Source organism: Rhipicephalus microplus, chromosome 2 (assembly GCF_043290135.1).
Source record: "Rhipicephalus microplus isolate Deutch F79 chromosome 2, USDA_Rmic, whole genome shotgun sequence".
Classification (NCBI taxonomy): domain Eukaryota; kingdom Metazoa; phylum Arthropoda; class Arachnida; order Ixodida; family Ixodidae; genus Rhipicephalus; species Rhipicephalus microplus.
In genome coordinates this window covers 93,491,884-93,512,201 of record NC_134701.1, presented here as the reverse complement: position 1 = coordinate 93,512,201, position 20,318 = coordinate 93,491,884, and the positions used below count along the sequence as shown (strand labels likewise).

At 43.0% G+C, this 20,318-nt stretch overlaps 1 long non-coding RNA gene across 1 annotated transcript in view; it reads right to left on the bottom strand.

Moving 5' to 3' along the window:
* Positions 1-3,240: 3,240 nt before the first annotated feature.
* LOC142796323 (uncharacterized) overlaps positions 3,241-20,318 on the bottom strand; it is a 32,116-nt gene continuing 15,038 nt past the window's right edge. The window contains exons 2-3 of the long non-coding RNA XR_012893743.1: positions 4,942-15,571; positions 3,241-3,592 (exon numbers count right to left, since the gene is read on the bottom strand). This is a non-coding gene — a long non-coding RNA (uncharacterized LOC142796323). The remainder of the gene's footprint in view (positions 3,593-4,941; positions 15,572-20,318) is intronic.

Below are 20,318 nucleotides of genomic sequence, written 5' to 3'. Positions count from 1 at the left end.
AAAAGTCAAAGTCATGGTGACCGAACCCGTACAAGTGTTACCGGCACTTCTGGGCTTCAGAATACACAATTTTGATGAGTAAAAGTTACAATACAGTAACACCTGTGGCATCATTTACCCTAAACGAAGCCTTTTCTTATTGTGTACGGTGTCCGCGCTAGAAGCGACAAACATCGATATGACGCGCTTGCAGCACTTCCACAAAATATACGCCTTCCCTCGCCGACAGCCGCCGGTCGCACTCGCCGGCACTTCACTGGCTCTTAGGCGAGAACACAGACTCCTCAATTCGTTTGCTTACTGAACCAATGAAATAACAAAATGTTTCTGGTGCACTGTAATCTTTTTGGCTAAGTCGTTATGTAGTTGTTTCTAACGACAGAGCAACAGCTGTGTGCTGGCACGACTGCGCTGTGCGTTGCGCGAAAATCATCAATATCGATTGTGTGGGCTTATCTATCGAATGAGCATAGAAACATCATAAAGCCTGAACAGATATGATCCTTTGGAAGGAGCAAAAAACAGATAATAAACTTGGCCATAACTGCCGAATAACTCTACCTGCTCCTCAGTCCACTGAGCTGTTTTTCTTGCGGTTGCATATTATAAACAAAAACATGGCGACGCTGCCATTATCACAGTGCAAATCCTTACAAACAGCAGTTCTTCGTGTTTATCAAATGTGCAAATTTGAGTAACAGGTGAAGATGCCGTCCATATCGAGTAAATAATACACAGAACTAAAGTTAAACAGTGAGTTTGTCACTTGACTACTTCTTTAAACCCACAGTTGTCATCTGTCGGCGTGGCGCAGTGATTAGTGAGCTCAGTTTGGAATCCGAAGGTGGCAGGTGGAAGGTGCCGCGTCTTTTTTTTACGGGTGCTTTTTACATCGCTTTTTATACAATTACTTTTAGTATTTCTGTAATGAGCAGCTCGTCACGGTGGTTCTAACAGACTGATGGACAGACTGACGGTCAGACGATAGAAGGAGGATTCACGGTTTGCCGGGAAAACCTTCCGAAGCTTTGCCCAACCCATTATCATTTACTCCATAGGTTTGATTTAATTTTTTTTATGTTTACGTGCTCACGGACTTCAAAGTTCCTGAGAGCGTTTTTTCTCGCCGAGTGTACTTTAGCAGAAACATGGCTCAATCTTTCCTTTAGTATCTCGTACATGCATGACATGCAGCTATCAACAAATCTGCCTTTTCACCGAGGCCTGCGTGGATGACAAGGAACAGCGCCAAAACGTAATGAAAGCGGGTGCCGCAGTGGCGCCTGTCCTGTGCCTGAGACGATTGCATTTGACTAGGTTTTTTCACATGCTAGTTTTTTGCCTGGCTGTGGTCCATAACTTTTATTGTTGTCATTCATTTCAAAAGGCACCGCACCGATAACGACTGCCATGCAATTTAACAATAGGCGTGCACCCAAAGACATATTCATGATGCTCCCATTGACACTGCCCTCACCTCTACTACCTCGATTGACTTTGATCTTTCTTATCAACAGCATGGCACAACCATGGAGCGCTTAATGAAACGGCCCTTGAGCATTGGTAATGAAATGTTAACGACAAAAGAAAGCTTGTCGGTCGTATACTAACATCGAGAGGGAAGCATGGCTGAGTGCGAACAAGGAACTTTTATCTTAAACATTACTTCATGAACTCGCACTGCGATATTAAATCAGCACTCTTCAACGCCTACGTATTGTTTCTTTGGGTGTGGTTTTCGGTGCATGAAACTTTTGTACTGGAGAAAGTGTGCCAATGTCTGTTTGAAGAAAACTTGTTTGAAGATTGAGCTTCGCCTTCAAGAATAGTGAACGCGATAGCGTAATCAGGCTCCATGTGGGTCTCCTCATCAAATTCTAGCGTGACTTCAGTTGTCACAGGATGCTTCATTTCTGCCGCAAAAAAACGATCATCAGCACACGTAACATGTGTTGTTTAAATTTATTTCAGGATGCTTACAGCAGGTACAGTTACCCACTACACCTTATTCATTCCGTTTGGAAACGAAGGATGAGTCCGCTACCCGTCATTTAGGCAAACGTGAACCTGCGCAGCTATTGACTTCGTCTAGGCGCTTTCTAATAGGCTGGCCTTGAAAACACTCATTCTTTGTGTAATTTTCATGTGTTGACGCCTAGTGTGTTGTACGCTTCAGGCACACAACCCTATATGCATTAGAAAGAGTCGTCTGATTACATTTTGTTTTATATATTTTTTCCCGAAGGAGCTTCAAACAATTACCTGAGTTATTGGTAGAACACCAGCTGCTTGCTACTTAAAGGACTTGGGTTCAATTGGCGGTCAAACTGCTTTTTACTATTTATTTATTTGTAGGTAACTCGAATTTTGATTTAAGAGAAACCCTAGTTCATCGCTCGCAACCATACCAAGCCAATGCAGACACCAGAGTTTACCGTTATTCTAATAATGTCTGAGGTGAAGTACTCTGCCTGCACATTCGAGGCTTATATAGAAAGTGCCATACGTATTGCACTTGTAATAGACGAGCACTAATGTTGAAGTTAGATATAATTGTAGTATGGCTATTGACTTCCGAAACGTTTGTGTAGGATCGTTTTCTTACATTTCTATCTACACTTTACCGGCCGCTGCGGATGTTAAATTTGTAAAATATACGCTCTAATTGAACATCAAACTTCACGCTTCTTCAGGCCTCATGATTACCCAACAGTATATTTTCATCAAAAATTCAAATGCAACTTTAATGTAACGACACGTTCAAATTTCTAAAACGTAACTATGACAAGCTTCCTTAGCATTTAGAGAACTTGTTACCACAAGTCGTTCCAAATTTGAATGACGAATGAACTTTCGTTCACATTTTAGAGGAACGTGTACAAGACTGCATTCATATGGCTAACTCTTAAGCTGGGAATGCGAATCAAAATTTTGGACCATATTATCATAAAAACTCCAGGTTCAATAAATATCAAATGAACCGGCTGTCTATTTTCAACTGAATCGTGTGATACACCTGAACCCTCAAGTTTCAAAAAACTTTGCATTTCTGTTTCCGCATGATTCGAAAGGAGCTGCTCAATATTCACAATCAGTACACGAAAAGGGAACCAGCATGCATGGTGGAAGTGTGAGGGGGGATCCCATCAGCACAAGTGGCACAAAAAGAAACAACATTACTTTGCCTTCCACTAATTAGCGTATTCCAGACGGTAAAATACAGAGACTTCCATAGAAAAATCATTTATCGAAATTCAATATTTTATTGCGGATTGAAAAGCATGGACTGTCTGTAATGTTGTGAGCAGTGTTGGGTCGTCATTCCTGTGATTCAAGTTTCCTGTCAGCCGTAGAATCCACGGCCGAAGCCTCCTCCGTATCCGCGGCCGAAGCCTCCTCCGTATCCGCGGCTGAATCCTCCTGCGTATCCGCGGCTGAAGCCTCCTCCGTATCCGCGGCCTAAGCCTCCTCCGTAGCCACCAAAGGCCCTCCCGAAGCCGAACTGGGCGGCGGCCATGCTGCAGACGACAGCGAGTACCAACAGGGCAAGGAGGAAGGACTTGCTGCTTGCGGCAATCATGACTGTGGTAATCTGCAGAAAGAAAATACATCACAAAGATTAAGCACTGTTTCAAATGACAAAATCTGGCATCAAAGCGCCCTTCGCGAATGCTAGCTAGATTCGGTGGTAGTCGACAACTGCCATCCACAATGACATAATAAAATAGTGACAGAGTGATGATTATATTATACATGAACGATAACATGACCTCCACCCTTTTATGCGTGAAGCCTCGAATTGTTTTATAGAGAAGCCAAAAAGTTTCGCCTATGATGTTGCTTAAGCATGTGCAGTATTTAATTTTTCATTTGGTGTTTGTAGTGCGCAAACTGCATTCCTGTAAAATATTTTTTGCAATTTTTATAAAGAATGTCTCATTCAAAGAAAAAAATGATATTTTAGAGCGCCTTTGTTTGGTATTGTGTGCGCTATAGTCATTGGTTTGATTGTAATTAGCTATCTATGAATACTACGGCGACGGATGCACCTAGAAAATTATGCCGAATTACTGTTGAACATGGGTTTTTTTGGGGGGGTTGGGCGGTTGCAGTTATTCAAAAGTGAACGTTATTCAATGACCTGTGCTTCGGTTGTCCATAGTTTATCCCGCGTACTTATTGTGTCTCGACAGTAGCTTTGAGGTAATAATAATATAATAAATATTTGGGTTTCACATTGTAAATCTACGGTATGATTATGAGAAATCCTTCTTAGTAGACTTCAGCAATCAGGGGATTTCCAATGTGTACCTCCATTTATACTTACGGGCCTCGAGCATTTTAGCCTGCGTGGAAAATACGAGAGCCGCAGCTGGGATTCAGCCGCTGAGCACCATACATTACTTCTATAACCGCGGAGGGTGTTTCACTAGAATTGCCGAAGACTAAACAAATGGCTGCTGTCGTTTTCAGACTCTGGGTGACAATTTAGGTTTAGCTGAACGACAGCTTTGTAACAATAAAGATGTAAAAATCAATAGGCGGGACATCACCATGTTTTATATAACCAGCAGTCATGTGTGCAAGTAAAATAGCTTTACTCTGGTGCTGTGTGTGTGTTATTAATAGGTCAGTGAGTATATCTGCCCTGCGATGACAGTCTGATAAAAGCATAAGTTGAAAACAGAAAGCACAGCAAGCTGAAGTTGGTGACAGCACGAAAACGTCATTCGGACGGAGCTCAGCAGCTCAGCGTTCTGTTTGTCTTTGTCTAGGCATTCTATGTCAACTTCACTGATCAATGACTCCCGCCCTAAAAATGAGCTAACAACCAATAAGATTCTGCGCGATATACCAAAAACCAACATGTGAGGTATTTGCTGGCGAAAAACTAACCAATGGCGTGTACAGTGAATACACTTGACTATTTAGAGAACTCACTTGAGGTTTCTTTGTGCGCTGGCTGCAAAGAAGATTCTGTCTGGTAGAACGGCGAATGGGCCCTGTTTATATACCACGCTTTCCAATCACGCGCCGACACGTCTTTCGAGCATAAGCTGTCTAACTCGCTGGCAGGGCAGGGGACTTCCCAGCCTGGGAAGTCCCCTCCCTGCACAGCGATCAAAACAAGCGATACTGTCGTTGAGTGTCAAGACGCCTCTCGCATCGATGTGGAAAGGTCATTGGCAGATATGCTTACAGAAGCCAACGTCCACCTGTGCTTCCCTAATTAGTAGAATAGAAGTGTGACGCTGTCTTCCTGCAACATCAGCCTCTCCAAGGCCAGTAATTAGTCATCCTGAAAAAGTACATTACGTCTAGCTCTAGAGATTTCAAAATATCGTAGCAATTTCCGGTGCAAATGAAAACCTATTCTGTGGTATTGAATACAGCAGCCGACTACACGATTTTCTAACAGATTACCCACATATTGTACATCATATAGTACAATCTTCCGAGTAACATTTCTCAAATGAGGAAGGCTGTCTATCGCGAATATTTATTAGACAGGAGATATGAAAGCACAGGTAAATGTTTGTCACTGAATGACTTGGTAATTTTATTTTCCGCGCTTATCCCTTGCTGACTGATTATGTAGCGTTTTGCGTGTGTTTTTGGCAGTTAATAAAGCAGATTGTAGAGAAACTTCTTTGCAAAGCAGAGATGGAAAGTGCCGTAAGGAAATGTCTCTTTGTTTTGTCCTTCTTTCTGTTCGTTTAATACGGTGTACTTGATTTACTTCTATTTACGATATGTCAGCAAACTTGTATTTTCTGGTTATGCCATGACAATGTGACCATTACCCCGTTTAACAAACTGCGTAGTAGGAATCAGTGCCGCTTCACACTTTTTTACCAGAACAACCCAGCTCCGACGTATTGTGCGAATACAGGTTATGCGAAGTAGACAGCTAGGGCGGCGTGACACTTCAAGGAATAAATCATTGTCGTGTTGTAAATTAAGTGGTTCTAGGTGTATCACGGGTGTGCAGGGCAGATAACCTGAACGGAGAGAGACAGGGAGTGCGATGCTCATAGTCTTCAAATAAAAGTTAGAAACTACTCAGCAGAAGCACGACTATATAGCAGACATGAGGAAAGCGGTGGCCATCAGCAGTGTGTATGCAATTTCAGGTTCTTGCTATACATCGACAAACATAACTCAACCATCTTTGAACGCCTTCCTGCTTGCCTGAAGGAACAGCTCTAAGCCGTTCTACCGCAATACAAAGATTGTTTCTCTTCATAATCAAGGGTGCGACCTGTGCTCCTGACTAAACAACACAAAGGGGTAACAGTTTCCGGCTTTGCACACAGAAACGCGCCGATCGAATAGGACGATCAATGAGTGACACCTGTCTCAGTTTAGGTTTCATATATTTCTCGAGGGTTCCGATGCTTCTGAGAATAAGCCTGTTTCATTACTTTGTAGCGTAACAGAATGAATGCTACAATCGTCACCCTGTCTATTGACTTCTAGTGAGTGTCTCTTTAGTGAACATTGCTTCTGTATGCTGCTAGTCCTCGGGATTCATTCATTATGTCTCTGATAAACCTCCCGGTCAACTTTAGTATTCTATGAACACATTTACAGTATAGGTGGAGAGTGCAGTGATCTCAAAGCATAGTCTCACATTCTACACGCAACAGCCAGCAACGCGCAGTCATGGCATTGTTGAGTGTTTCGGCCTATTTTAAACTCTGGATAGAACCAGCTCGGACGCCCATTAAAATGACAGGGCGCCGTTTATTCGCAGTCAAAGGCTAGTCTGAAAAATGGGATCTTTAAGATAATCTTGGACTACTATTATTTGTAAATAAGGAACTCGCATCTATGTCCAGCTACACGTCAGTGAATTTGATCACTGGCCATGTCAAAACTATACAGGTTTTGCCGCTCACTTTATTGCAAGTACCAGCTTAAATATTATGCGCACCATTGAAATAAACTGAGTGTTAAGCTATTTATTTCATGTGATAAACATTTAATGGGAGCGCCAACCTATTTAATTCAAGAGTCAACTCGATTAGGCCGCGTATAACAGTCAGTTTAATTCAAGTATCACCATGTTTATTCCAATTACCAATGGCTTTAAGTCAAGTGCTAGTAAGTTTAATCCGGGCACCAGGTACACATGGTTTGCCGCTTTATTCAGTTTAAATGTTGGTTTAATGTTAACGTGGAGGGACAGGAAGAAATTCTCGCTCGCCTATACATGCTAGCGCCTATGGAAGGAGGACCAGTGCTATATCTTTCCCCCTAACGTTTTGGTGTCATAGCTTCAAATTCAGAAAACAGTGCGCAATAATTGCATTTATGGGTAGTAAATGTATTTGCTCATGGAGTCCATGTTAGTCTATGCTTCATCACTACTGCGTTATTCCGGGCTAATCATCTACACCATCACGTATACAGAGACTCATGTCGATCGTGTGTTCAGCAGAAGGCATTTGATTGCTTATTCGCTGAGGCATTCGCAGTCCTCTCCTCTGCCTGGTGAAAGCGATAGGGACCGATAGATGATAATAATCCGTTCATAAAATCAGAAATATCCATTTAAAAAACTAAGCCTACATTTCTTTCGGTTATATGGAATTAAGTTTTTTATAAAAGCATCAAAGGAGATGCTCCCGTTCTCATACAACAGATGGCACTAGTGGTGCTGAAGCGTGGTTTTTTCAAACACGCGTGTTTCATCAGATACACATAATTTTGTTTGAATAAAAATATAACAGCTAATATGAATGTAAAATATTACTTTTTTGTGCACATAAAGATCATGAGCTTTCGTTTTACGAACACTGCAGGACGAAAACCTTATCGAATTGTCTCCAATTTGTTCTGCCTTGTGAGGCCTTCTAATTTTTTTCAGCATGTACCTGCTTTTGACCCGTCGCTGCCCACGGCCAGGTTTTTCATATCTTAGTATGCATTCCTGCACAAAATACCATAGCCTGTCCTTCGAATTACATGACCTGTCCCGGTCCTCTAGTGCTACACATATCTAATTATGAGCTTTAGTGATGAACGCAAAGTATTCGTTAACTTGTTTCTACTTTTTATTTTGTTGCTACTAAAATGAGTCCACCCGACCAAAGCATTCATCTACAAGCTTGTACATAGCAAAGTACAAACACGGCTGAAGTGAACAACAGCCGCAATTTTATTTCACAAATAATTACGCCACATACAAATAATAATGATTTTTTCTACTTTGCAACTAGTACTCTATATACTGTATGAACTGCATTTTAGTTTTACTGTAGTTTTTACACCCCGTATTCTTCTTTCTGTGCATGAATTAAACTGACTGGCACCTGAATTAAAGCCGTTGGCAATTGAACTGAACCTGCTGGCACTTGAATTAAATTCACTTGCATGCGCCCCAATTGAGTGGGTGCTTGGATATAATATGTTTACATTTGGATTAAATGTTTGGCCCATGGATTACATCGCTTGGTGCTCTGATTATTTCAATGCCGCAAGGAATATTTAGCCTGGCACTTGAATGAAAGTGAGCGGGAAAACCTGTTGTTGAAAGCTCTCTAATTTAACTAAGTAAGCACCCCAACAGCGTTACTGAGGTGGCGTTTAACTATTTATTATTGAACGACAAACTAAAAAGCATGTCCATTTGATTGTTCGAGCAGAGAATGTTCTATTGGCAACATGGTTTGTTTACCTGTAGTTTAACAGCAAACAAGCTTTGCTGGTTCAAGTTCTGGCATCAGTACTTCCTACCCATAATGACAACCTTCCAGTACCCTTTAAAATATTAGTTCGATTGCTTCGTTAAATAAGGATGTTAATAAACGCCATTGCTCTATCCACCATAAAAAGTGACTTAGCACGAAAGTGAACTGCGTCTGCATAAAGCACTTCATTCTTCATTGTACGAATATGTCTAAGAGTTTGCCCAATCACCATTGGCGCTTGGCAACTAAAGCACTACTTCACTTTAATGCATTCAAGTCGGCGCCGTATGGTACATTTGCATTTCGAAATCTAAAGCCGCGATCATAATTTACCCTGCATTACTGAATACTGAATACTCATAATTTACTGAATACTCATAAATTACTGAATACTCATAATTTACCCTACATTGCTGAATCCCTACATTACTGTAGGGATTCAGTACCTAATTTGTCCAATCACAGATGATGAAAACCATTTCTTCCTACTACCGAAGTTTCTCTGTAGAGGAAAAAGGTTTCAGAGATAATTCGCGTGTGTGAAGCCTCATTCATAAGCGTTGGTAGAGCATAGCTACGTGACACCGCGGGAAACACACGAACAAGAGGGGAAGCACGATAACGGCAGAGAAACAAAGAACTGGTCCTGTTACACACTTTTCTTCAGAAGCTCAATGGGTAGGGTGCCCGGCTCCTACTGTCGCTGACCGAAAGGTTCTGCTCTCGACCATCAAATATTCTCAATAGATAAATCTCTTGGTATGAGGCCTTTTCTATCGGTCGGTGTATATTTACCGATGCGCGATCCGTGGTGAACGTTATGTTACAAATTTTCGGTAGACCGTGGCATTAAACACTTTCTTTTTTATGGACTTCTAATACTCCATCACTGCACTTCACCTCTTAGTACCAATAATATGGAGACTTATTCAGATAAACGCAGTAGAACGCTTCTGATCACCTTCAAAAAGTTTCACCAAAAGGCGTTGCCCTGAAGATCCTGAACTGGTTGCATGGAATGTCCCGTCGCAGTGATGCGAGTTCGACGTCACGTATATTTACATGCAACAAATATTATATTGCCAGCTGTACAACAGTACGTATATTTACATGCAAACAATTATTATATCCAGCTGGCCGCCATCTATGTAGTTGTCAGACAGTAAATGACGAAACATTTGTTTTAGTGACCCTAAGCCCAATAAATACAAATCAGAAGTGCAATAATGACATTCAGTAGACTGATAGTGGTGATCCCAATCATCGGCCATGAGCAATCTCATGGTAATCAGAATAAATCATTCTTCAAAAACTGGTCATTCAAAACTCTAGCTATGTACCAGATGGGCGTTGCAGCACACAAAATTTGAATAGTCGCATCCTCTTGCGCAATCTTACAGAATAACCTGAAACAATTGACAAGCTTACCAAACATTATGGCGTAGCCTGCTCCGAGTGATGGAAAAATTATTTCTGCAAAGCCCAATAGACGGAAAGGCGCTTGACAGTAGGATAAAAACGTAGGCACTCTAGACCTATCCAAAACAGAACCCGACGCTGCCTCTAAATCATTAGGCGGATAGATTCAATAGTTAAGCCGCCTAAGCAATTAATGTGTATATAGGCTTCTTAGGCCTTCTTTGGTACTTACGCTGGCTTCAGTTTGCGAATAATATTAGACATAAATTTCATGCTTTAGAAGGCTGCGCGCTCTCATTTTTTGCTTTTTTTTGTGGGACACTTCTATCACCGATAACACGTCAGAAACGTAATACATTAGGATATTGATAAACAAAGACTAATAAATATTAGGCTACTGAAAATGTCCACACAACACTGATTTTGCAGTCACTATAATGCATTAGCATACCCGCATGCACTGCATCGGAGCAATTGAGGTTTATTTTATTTTTGTAACATTGTGGGGGCAACACAAATCGCTAGCAACCATACTGCTGTGAAAGCGTTGTGCGAAGGTTAGGCGCAAAGCAGTGGATGAATAAAGAAGCCTGACGTGGATTAGGGTAGCACCCTTCATTGTGAAAACTGGACATTCGAATGTACAGGTCTTCTTCGCTATAGTTAACTGATGAAAAGGGTGGATGAAGCCATTATGATTGTGTAAGACCACAATGAGGCCATTCATACGGAGTAAATAGGCCGCTCGTGGTGGTGAGGTATGAGAATGCGAAATGAACCGGCGGATATTAACCGGTGACGCCCCCCTCCTGCGTACCAAAGCACAAGAAGGCTCCTTTGCTGCCGAAGTGGGATTGCACATACGCGCTCATCATTAAAGGTTATTTCCCTTCTTGAAGGACCAGTGCAGTGTCCATCGTATGACCTTGCGTAGAAAGGCTGCGACCCTCACGGCTCATGCGTAGGCTGTTCCCTTTCCAAGGTCGATCTGAGGAGAATCAAAGAGCAGGAATCGGGTGGTGGTCGCTTGTTACCGGTTATTTTTTTTTCAGGAACATCTATCATCCTACTGCGCACTCTTTACGTCGTTTGGTAAATTGTAGTTCACATTCGAGAGCACGGAAAACACGCAACATCCAGAACGAGTAATGTTGCGAGAGAGAGAAAGCTATTCTTGCTTCAAAGACGCACAAGCTGTTCGTATTGAAAGTTTTAAGCAATGCCTATATTTTATCACTTTATAATGCCTTTTAATAAACTGCGAAATTCCTAGCTGGCTGTCCTGCTGACGCAGACCACAGAAACAAATTTCTAGAATGGTAGAAGCATGAACTTTGTAAGTTGCTCTACCCGTGAGTGTATTTTGTGTAATTCGTAGAACGAAACACGGCTTTTACAGATTTAATTAGGTACTTTAATTATTACCTATCGAATAAATGTTGCTAGTTGTACGAGCTGTCTCGTTGCTTCCAGTAGAATTTCAGTATTTGCCAGGAACAGGAAAAGGAGTGTGTGTGTGTGTGTGTGTGTGTGTGTGTGTGTGTGTGTGTGTGTGTGTGTGTGTAAGTGTGTGTGTGTGTATGTGTGTTCGTATGTGCATGTGTGTGTGTGTGTGTGTGTGTGTGTGTAACAAGTAAGATGTATGTGGTCAATTCTATTACCGGGGGCTCTCTGTTGGTAAGTTTTTGTTAAAATATAGTCACGGTTTGTATATATTGATACAAGCACCTTATTCAATCTTTATAAGTTCCGGAGTTGCAGTCTCTAAAAGGTTAGCTTCCTTAACTGAGCTGTGTTAATTCAGTCTTGCCTGTATGCCGGCCTTTGAAATATGCTGCTTCTAATTCCCAACAAGGCGCAACTACATTCGCCACGCAGCGGAGCAAAGACGGATTAGATGCACACCCGTTTCATTCTTTAAATATCAGCCCTTCGCTTTGTTCTACAGTCCCTAGAATGGCACTGAAACTTATGCTCATTACTTCGATGCATATGCTGAATTGGAAAAGTGTGTGCACAAGTTGCATACGCTTGGAGTATACAAAATTGTTCGCATGACTTCTCTGAATTGTGACAAGCACTTGATTATATATTTATTTATTTATTTATTTATTTCCTTGTTCATTTATTCAATACTGCCAGCCACTCTTTGGCAGCCAGGACGGGAGTGGTACAGTGCAGGGTTTGAACACAAAGTTTACACGCGACCAGTAACGCGGTGCGCGGTACACAGGGAAACAATGATGCATTAAGCTTTCAGGTTGTCACGACACACACACAAGCGCGCGCAATCAGTAGCACGGCCCACGATTAAAAAAGCAGTAGTGATTCTCGTTACAAACACCTACGGGACACAATAAAACCGGCAATGCTAGTCTAATGCAAAAACACACAAAGTGCAGTACGCTCATTGTCCAGGAAGCGTGAGAAAAAAAAAGCAGTGTGCGTTAGTGGCATGGTAGCAAGATAACACAAGATGTTCAAGATAACACAGATTATCGCAAGATATGCGATAATCGTGTGAGTTAGAGAAAACGACCCACTCTTTTGATCAGTTGTGAACAGAAATAAATACCTCTAAAACCAAGACTAGAGTTCTCACTAGCGTTTTTAATCCCACACTTGCTCTTTACTGGATAACTGACAATATATAGATAGATAGATAGATAGATAGATAGATAGATAGATAGATAGATAGATAGATAGATAGATAGATAGATAGATAGATAGATAATGCTTCAAGTGCTTACAGTACGTAAAAAAATACTTCGCATTTAAAATGTACTTTGTAACAATAGAGGCATACAAGTTGGAGCATATGCAATCATTTTTGTTACTGTGTCCCTGTTATATATTTTTCAATAATTGCATTGTCACTGTCAAAAATGTTTTGTATTGTCCTTCTCTTTTGGAATGCTTGCTCAGGCTGTTAAGGTACTTAAACTAAAACATGGCTTAATAAAGTGCCGTTAGTTCGCGAGAACTACAAGGAAGCAACCATGTCTATTGAACTTTCGGGCATCACATTGAAGAATTAACCCAGCTTGCAAAAGTCATGCAGAACTGGGTGACAACAGATCTTGTACGTGCCTAACCGTTTCTGGCTTGATTAGTTTTTAACCATCTTGCTTCTATATTTCTGACACTATACTCTGGTATATTATACTATACAATACTATACATTGCTATAATTGCTCTTTTTAGCCATTCCTTTCTGTATCTTTCAATCTGTTTCTGTCTTTCTTCTCGTTCTATTTCTCTCGTTCTATTTCTCTCGTTCTTTTGCTTGCTATCTTTATTTCTCACACTATGTACCTAATGTTCTATCTTCCTTCCCGTTCTCAAGGCCATCTAATTTCTACTTTTCTCTATCTTGTTTTCTTTTGTTCTCTTTTCCTGCGATTCTTTGTTTATCTGTATTTCTATGAAGTATTTTAGCCTTCTATGATTTTATCTCTTCAATTTGTTATTCTTTTGCCATCTTCGTTGTCTGTTTCTCCCCTTCTCTTTTTTTCTATGCTTACCTTTTGCCTTTAATCTCCTTGTCTACCAGTTCATTTCTCTGTCGTTTTAACTGTTTCTTTCTTCATTCCAGTTATCTCTATTTTTCTCTCTTCTCTGTGCCTTTGTTTTTCTCCCTCTTCATTTAGTCATTTTCACACCGTCCATCTTTTTCTGTGCTTCTTTCTGCTAGTTTTACCTATGTCTAAATTCCTACTTCCTTCTGTCTTCAAAAGTAGAACGCGATAGAATGTTCGAACCCGGTTCGATTCTCATTTGCCAGTCTGACTGCATTTCTCGGTGGAAACCTTAACCATACCTCTAAAAAAAGAAAAGAAACGCCTGTGCACGTACTAAAAGCGGTTTCACACCATTCTTGGATTGTAACTTTTAAGCCAAGTTGCAAAGTCGCCACAATGCCATAAGGCTTCATTTTGCCAATTGTCAAAATACACACTACGCTTGAATGACTTGTCCATAAACGCTGCCAACAAAACAAAACTGTCCCAGGTAATTCCTGAAAGATGCTTGGTGCAACGTTTCGGACATGTGGAAATCTATCTCCCAAATGACTCAAACGTAAACGCCCATTATGAAATCTAGTTTTTCATCATGGCTATGTTTCAAAACAAGGTGACCACATGGGATGCTTCATGGAGACAACACCTTATACTTCTCATGGCTGTGTAGCTGACGATCGTACTTAACAAGAAAACTTTTTTAAATGTTCGGCGGAGGCAGTGAAGTGCCGGACGCAACGAAGCTCGTAGACCACGTGTTCGAAAACCCTGCCGTAAAACATCATTATCGTGTTGTGGTGTCACTTAAGATATGACGTGACATCACGTGAATCGATTATGTCGTTTCATGACACCGTATCTTGGTCAAGAGTAGTCCAAACGTTGAGGATATGCAAAACGAGGGGAAGTTCCCCCAATTTTAGAGGCAGTGAAAACAGCACGTAAGTAATCAATTTTATCAAAGGGTTGCGGAGGCCACGTTGAATACGTTGGGTGAGAAGAAAAAAAAGATGATTTTCATCTTCCCCTTGTGGCAAGTGAATTCATAAGCGATATTGTGAGTTTTCCTATGCTGCTAAGGAGAACTGCCTCTGGATAATTCTACTACGCATATGTTTGTTCGTGTACGCATCTATGTTAAAAACAGGAGTGCCAAAATGATCCTGAAAGTGCGATGAATGTCTGTTGTTCGGTCTAAAATTCAACACGTGAATTCTCTACACTAACATCTGATATACTTACATGACGAATTATAGGAAAGTTTTATCTTTCGTCCACCTTTCCCAGAACTTGAATGCCCAATAAAAAGAACAATTGAGTCTTTAACGTCATGTTTGTCCTCTTGTGAGCAATGCAAAATTACGTCACTCATTGATCAACATTGACAAATTTTAGTTAGGTTAACGATGATTGTGAAGCAACTACTTGGTATTCGCCATGGTCCGGCAGATTCTGCTGCTGTAAAGCGAGCCAGCAGTCATGGTAGAAGGGTGATAACAAACCCTATCAGCTCGAGTGCCACCAAGATAATTGACGCTATTTTCTCTTATTATGCCTATTCTTAACGCTACATAAGAAGACCTCCACAAGACAACTTGTTTTTCTCATAAAATATTCATTAATCTAGATAGCATGTTAAATAGCATGGACGTGTTTTTGATGTGTGCAGTGTGGGGTAGTCAGTCATGAAACTGACTCCTCATTTCAGCCGAGGAATCCACGTCCAAGGCTTCCGACTCCACGACCGTATTCGCCAAAGCCGCGACCGATTCCTCCCCCGAATCCGCGGCCGATGCCACCATAGCCACCGTAGCCCCTTCCGAAGCCTCCACGTCTGTAGCCGTACTGCACGGCTGCCATGCTGCAGACGACAGCGAGCACCAGGAGGGCGAGAAGGAATGACTTGCTGCTCCTGGCAATCATGGTTGTGGTAGGCTGAAGAAAAAAAAACAGGAATATTATACATTAATATAATTACATAAACTGGCCCCTAACCTTTATACACAAGCCCTAGACATTGGCATGCGTGGTAGCTGACAGTGATACGGAGAAATGTGTAGTAAAATAGTCATCTTGCAGTAAAAACGTTCTACAAAGTGTTGCTCAAGCAAAGACACACCCTCAAAAAGTTGTCTCAGTTTACTGAAGACTTTGCTCGTAAATTGGTGCTGGGGAGGATTTCTGTAATTGAAAAAAAAACAGCAGTCTCCGTTTGACGGAGGCTCTGAAAATTTATTTTCTGCCTGGCTAACACGCAACGTGCGGACGAAACTTTTCATCACACCATTCCAAAAAGTGATCACATATATAAGGTAACGAATCGCTACGCGTGAACCTAAACCACAAAATATTGCACGACGCTCCACCACCACTGCCAGCGAGTCCGAAAATGTCAAAGACGTAGCTTCCGGCTTCCCGGATGCTAGTGCACCACGTGACAAAATACATGAGCTTGACTTATTTTCTTCTATTTTAGGAAATGAGCACCGGAACAGAAACTTAGAGTGCTCATTTATAGTCTTCCCCGCAGTTTTATTAAAAACATCGTACAAGGATTGTGTTATAAGATCACTTCCACTCTTTTTTGAGAAACAGATCACAGTCTGTTATTTTCGCGGCCAGATTCGACGTTAAAACATAATTTTTTACAGTGCAGAAATATTCAGCAGCATAAATATTTTAACTAACGTCGTTGTTGGTTGTTTATTTTTGGAATGCGTGTAATGCATAATGATAAGATGGTTTTAAAGTCCTTAGGAGCTTGTCCCTACGTTGAAAGACGCTGCGTTACCAGCAGAGCGAACAAGGAGAAAGTGAGAACGTAGAGCACAGCGGGTTTCAAAACGCCGCGATAGCGAAGAGACTTCGAGGACGAGACAACGACAGTGGTGAGACGACATGACCTGGGGTACTAATGTAGTGTGTGCCTTCGTGCGTCGGTTGTTGTGGAACACGTCCACACGCTGCGCTCCGTGTTCTCCTGGTTAGCGCAGCAGTTGCGCTACGTTCCATCTATGGTGGTTGACGTGAATTGAGCTGTGCGAAACTCGGGCAGCTGTGTACCTATACACAAAGTAGTCTCGCCCAGTTCTTTCTGGACAATGAGCTACGTAAGTGGCAGAAGTGGAATTCTGTCGCTGCTGCTAAACTAGTTGTCCGAGCAAAGGCTCTACGCCGGGATTCAGAGGTATGCGCCACCGATGCAGAAGCGTTTGCCGCAACTTATCGCAAAATTGAAACACCTAAACAGGCACGCTCAAAATTCTCATTATCATAATTATGAGAGATTTCTTGCTGTACCACTTTTCATATAGAACGCCAGTACAAACGAAACCATATTCAGAGCACGAAAGTAATGTAACTTGCGCGCACTGAACATAAGTGGAAGCGCAGCTACGCATCAACTAGTACCACTACGAAATTCACTGTTACCCAATGGTATGCCATATGAGGGTGCACACTTTTCTTTTTTTTTTTTTGCACTTGCCGTTTAAAAGTGAACATCGTTCGAGGCCCTCGACTGCGCACCCAATGTACGTGTACGGGTACGTGGTGGGTTCGCTATTATTTAGCAGCTATAAACATAGACTGCTCACATTCTGTGCACTCTTTGGAGCACTTTCTTGTTCAGATTTGTGATAGTTTTGTGTTGACAACGTAGCTCATATGACGTGTTCTAGACGGGTACACTGAACCGTATCATAGATAACGAGCAATTATTTTTATCGATGTTTGCTCAGGGGAGATTCTTTTTCAGAGGATCAGTGAGTGTTCCTTGAATATGATGCCAGCCTCACAGCAATAGACGTTTATGACAAAGCACACAAAGCTCAAGTTTGCGTTCACGTGAAAGCACAATGCGCACAGGACGCAGTGTGCGCTCTTGGCCGATTAAAGCCCCAGAAACTCGGCACTAGTATTGGTTTTGAGGAACATGCACACTCGTAGTGGTTGGGGATCCTAATATCCGGTTTAAGAACGCGGGATTATGTGAATTTTCGCGTTTATAGGCTTTCAGAAGTTTATACCAATAAAAAAATTTGATACCCATGTACAGAGCTTCTCTTTTATATATATTGCTACGGGGTACCACAAATGAACATTGTAAAAAAGAGGACGATGTTTAGGGCGAGCTCGTGCAGACCGGGCCCCATATTGTATGACTGTATGTTTACCGAAAATAAAGGCACTTTTCAGACGCCTTCTCCCCGTAACATTTTGGTGGAGAGTGCGGGTTTTGCCCCAGTCAACACCACGGCGATTCTACGCAGTGGACGTTCCTTGGCTGCCTGTGCGATGCCTGATCAAGACGAACACGAGTATTCTTCAGAGACTACCCCAACCGTGCTTCGTCCAACTACGCAGCAACCAACAGCACCGCATCCAGCTGCTACTAACTGCACCGTCATCCTGACTCAACCGCGTGACCCAGGCACATTTTCGTGCAGTGACAGTACTGACGTGGAGGAATGGCTTCAGCCGTACGAAAGGGTGAGCGCTCTTTACAACTGGGATCCGACGCTCATGTTGGCCAATATTAGTTTCCACCTCGATGGTACAGCTAAAGTTTGGTTTTCCAACCACGAGGAAGATATCACGAGTTGGGACATCTGTAAGCAGAAACTCATCCATCTCTTCGGCAAGCCCATCGGGCGTCGTCGTGCTGCGCAGATAGAACTAGCGCCCCGACTCCAGTCCGGCACCGAGTCGTACGTCAAATACATACAACATGTGCTTGCCCTCTGCCGGAAGGTTGATGACAAGATGCCGGAATCTGAAAAGGTCGCGCACATACTCAAAGGAATCGCCGATGACGCCTTCAATCTCCTCGTATTTCGAAACTGATCGACCGTAGACGACGTTATTAATGAATGCCGACGCTTCGAAGGCGCGAAAAGTCGCCGTATCACTCCACACTTTTCGCGTCTACCCAACACGGCTGCAACATCTACCTGCGAGGACGCCCGTTTGCCACCAGCCCCTGCTGTTTGCGACAATATCGTGCGCATCGTGCGCCACAAAATCGAGGCAGCGTTTCCCCTGTCTGACCAAGTCCAGGCACCCGACGACTCTCGCGCCACAATTTCTTTAATCAAGAGTGTCGTACGCCAGGAACTTGCCAACGCCGGACTTCAGACGCTATGCCCCGTTAACCGACCTGACTACCGACTACCCAGTACACCTAATATGTCCCGCGGACCGAACAACCGCCCACGTTACCAGAACCCCGCAGAATGGCGAACTTCCGATGACAGGCCGATCTGCTTCAACTGTGGACGAGTGGGCCATATTTCACGTCATTGCCGCACTTCCTGGGGTTGGCAGTCATGGTCACATTACGCCAACACCCGACGCCCATCTGCTGGCTATCGGATGCCGATCTACACGGCACAAGATGATGCTTCGCCATCAAGGCCCGCCCAACCAAGCCGCTCCCCGTCGCCCTCTGGACGCATGTCCCGCTCAACTAACCGACGTCGCTCCCCCTCACCCTCCTACCACCAGTCCTCGGAAAACTGGCGGGCGCAGCTCCTAGAGGTGAGCCTGCTTCGATGACCCGACCCAAAATTCCTCTACACACGATACCCGGACACAACAACTTGATTAATGTAAATGTTGACGGTACTTCTGTGGCAGCACTCATTGACACCGGCGCTCACATATCAGTAATGAACTCCAGCCTTTGTGCTCGACTCAAGAAAGTGCTCACTCCCGCTCCGATCACTCTTGTCCGAGTAGCTGATGGTGCAACACCAGCGGTCACCGTGATGTGTGCCGCCCGTGTCACTGTTGCTGGACGTCATACCACTGTTCTGTTTTACGTACTGGACCACTGCCCTCATGACATCATATTGGGACTCGATTTTCTGTCGGAGCATTCTGCCCTAAGTGACTGTTCTGCTGGTGTTGTTTAGCTTGTTCTACCACACGCCGTTGACCCTCCTGATCCTGCGCCGCCAAAGCTATGCTCCGCCGACTTTGTTCGCCTATCTTGTTGAGCTGTGACGTGTATCGACGTCTCTTCTGATTCACCTGTGGCTAACGGCGATTATGTCATTTCGCCTAATCCTACAGTACTCTGTTCACTCAATGTTGCGTTCCCCCACACCATCATCACAATGAAGAACCACGTGACATGTCTCCCTATTGTGAACTTTGGACTTTGCTCTGAAGTACTGTTTTGAGGAATATTCCTTGCAACCCTTGCCCCGACCGGCGACTACCCCATATCGGCCTTATTAGAGGATACACCGTCATCTGCAAGTATTCAGTCGCGCAGTACACTAGACTGCATAACTGGAATGATTGCCTCTGATCTCCCAGCCGAGCATGTGTCTGCTCTTCGTGGCCTTCTTGCGTCGTATCAAGACGTCTTTGATCTCTGCGACCGACTCCTAGGTCAAACGACCGTCGTAAAGCATCGGATCAACACCAGTGATGCAAATCCAGTACACCGGCGACCCTATCGAGTTTCCTCCACCGAGCGCCACGTGATCCAGCAAGAAGTCCACAAGATGCTTGCCCGAGACATCATTGAACCTTCTTCAAGTCCTTGGGCTTCGCCCGTTGTGCTTGTGAGAAAGAAGGATAACAGCTGGTGCTTCTGTGTCGACTACAGAAATCTTAACAAGGTTACAAAAAAAGACGTGTATCCTCTGCCGCGGATAAACGACGCTCTTGA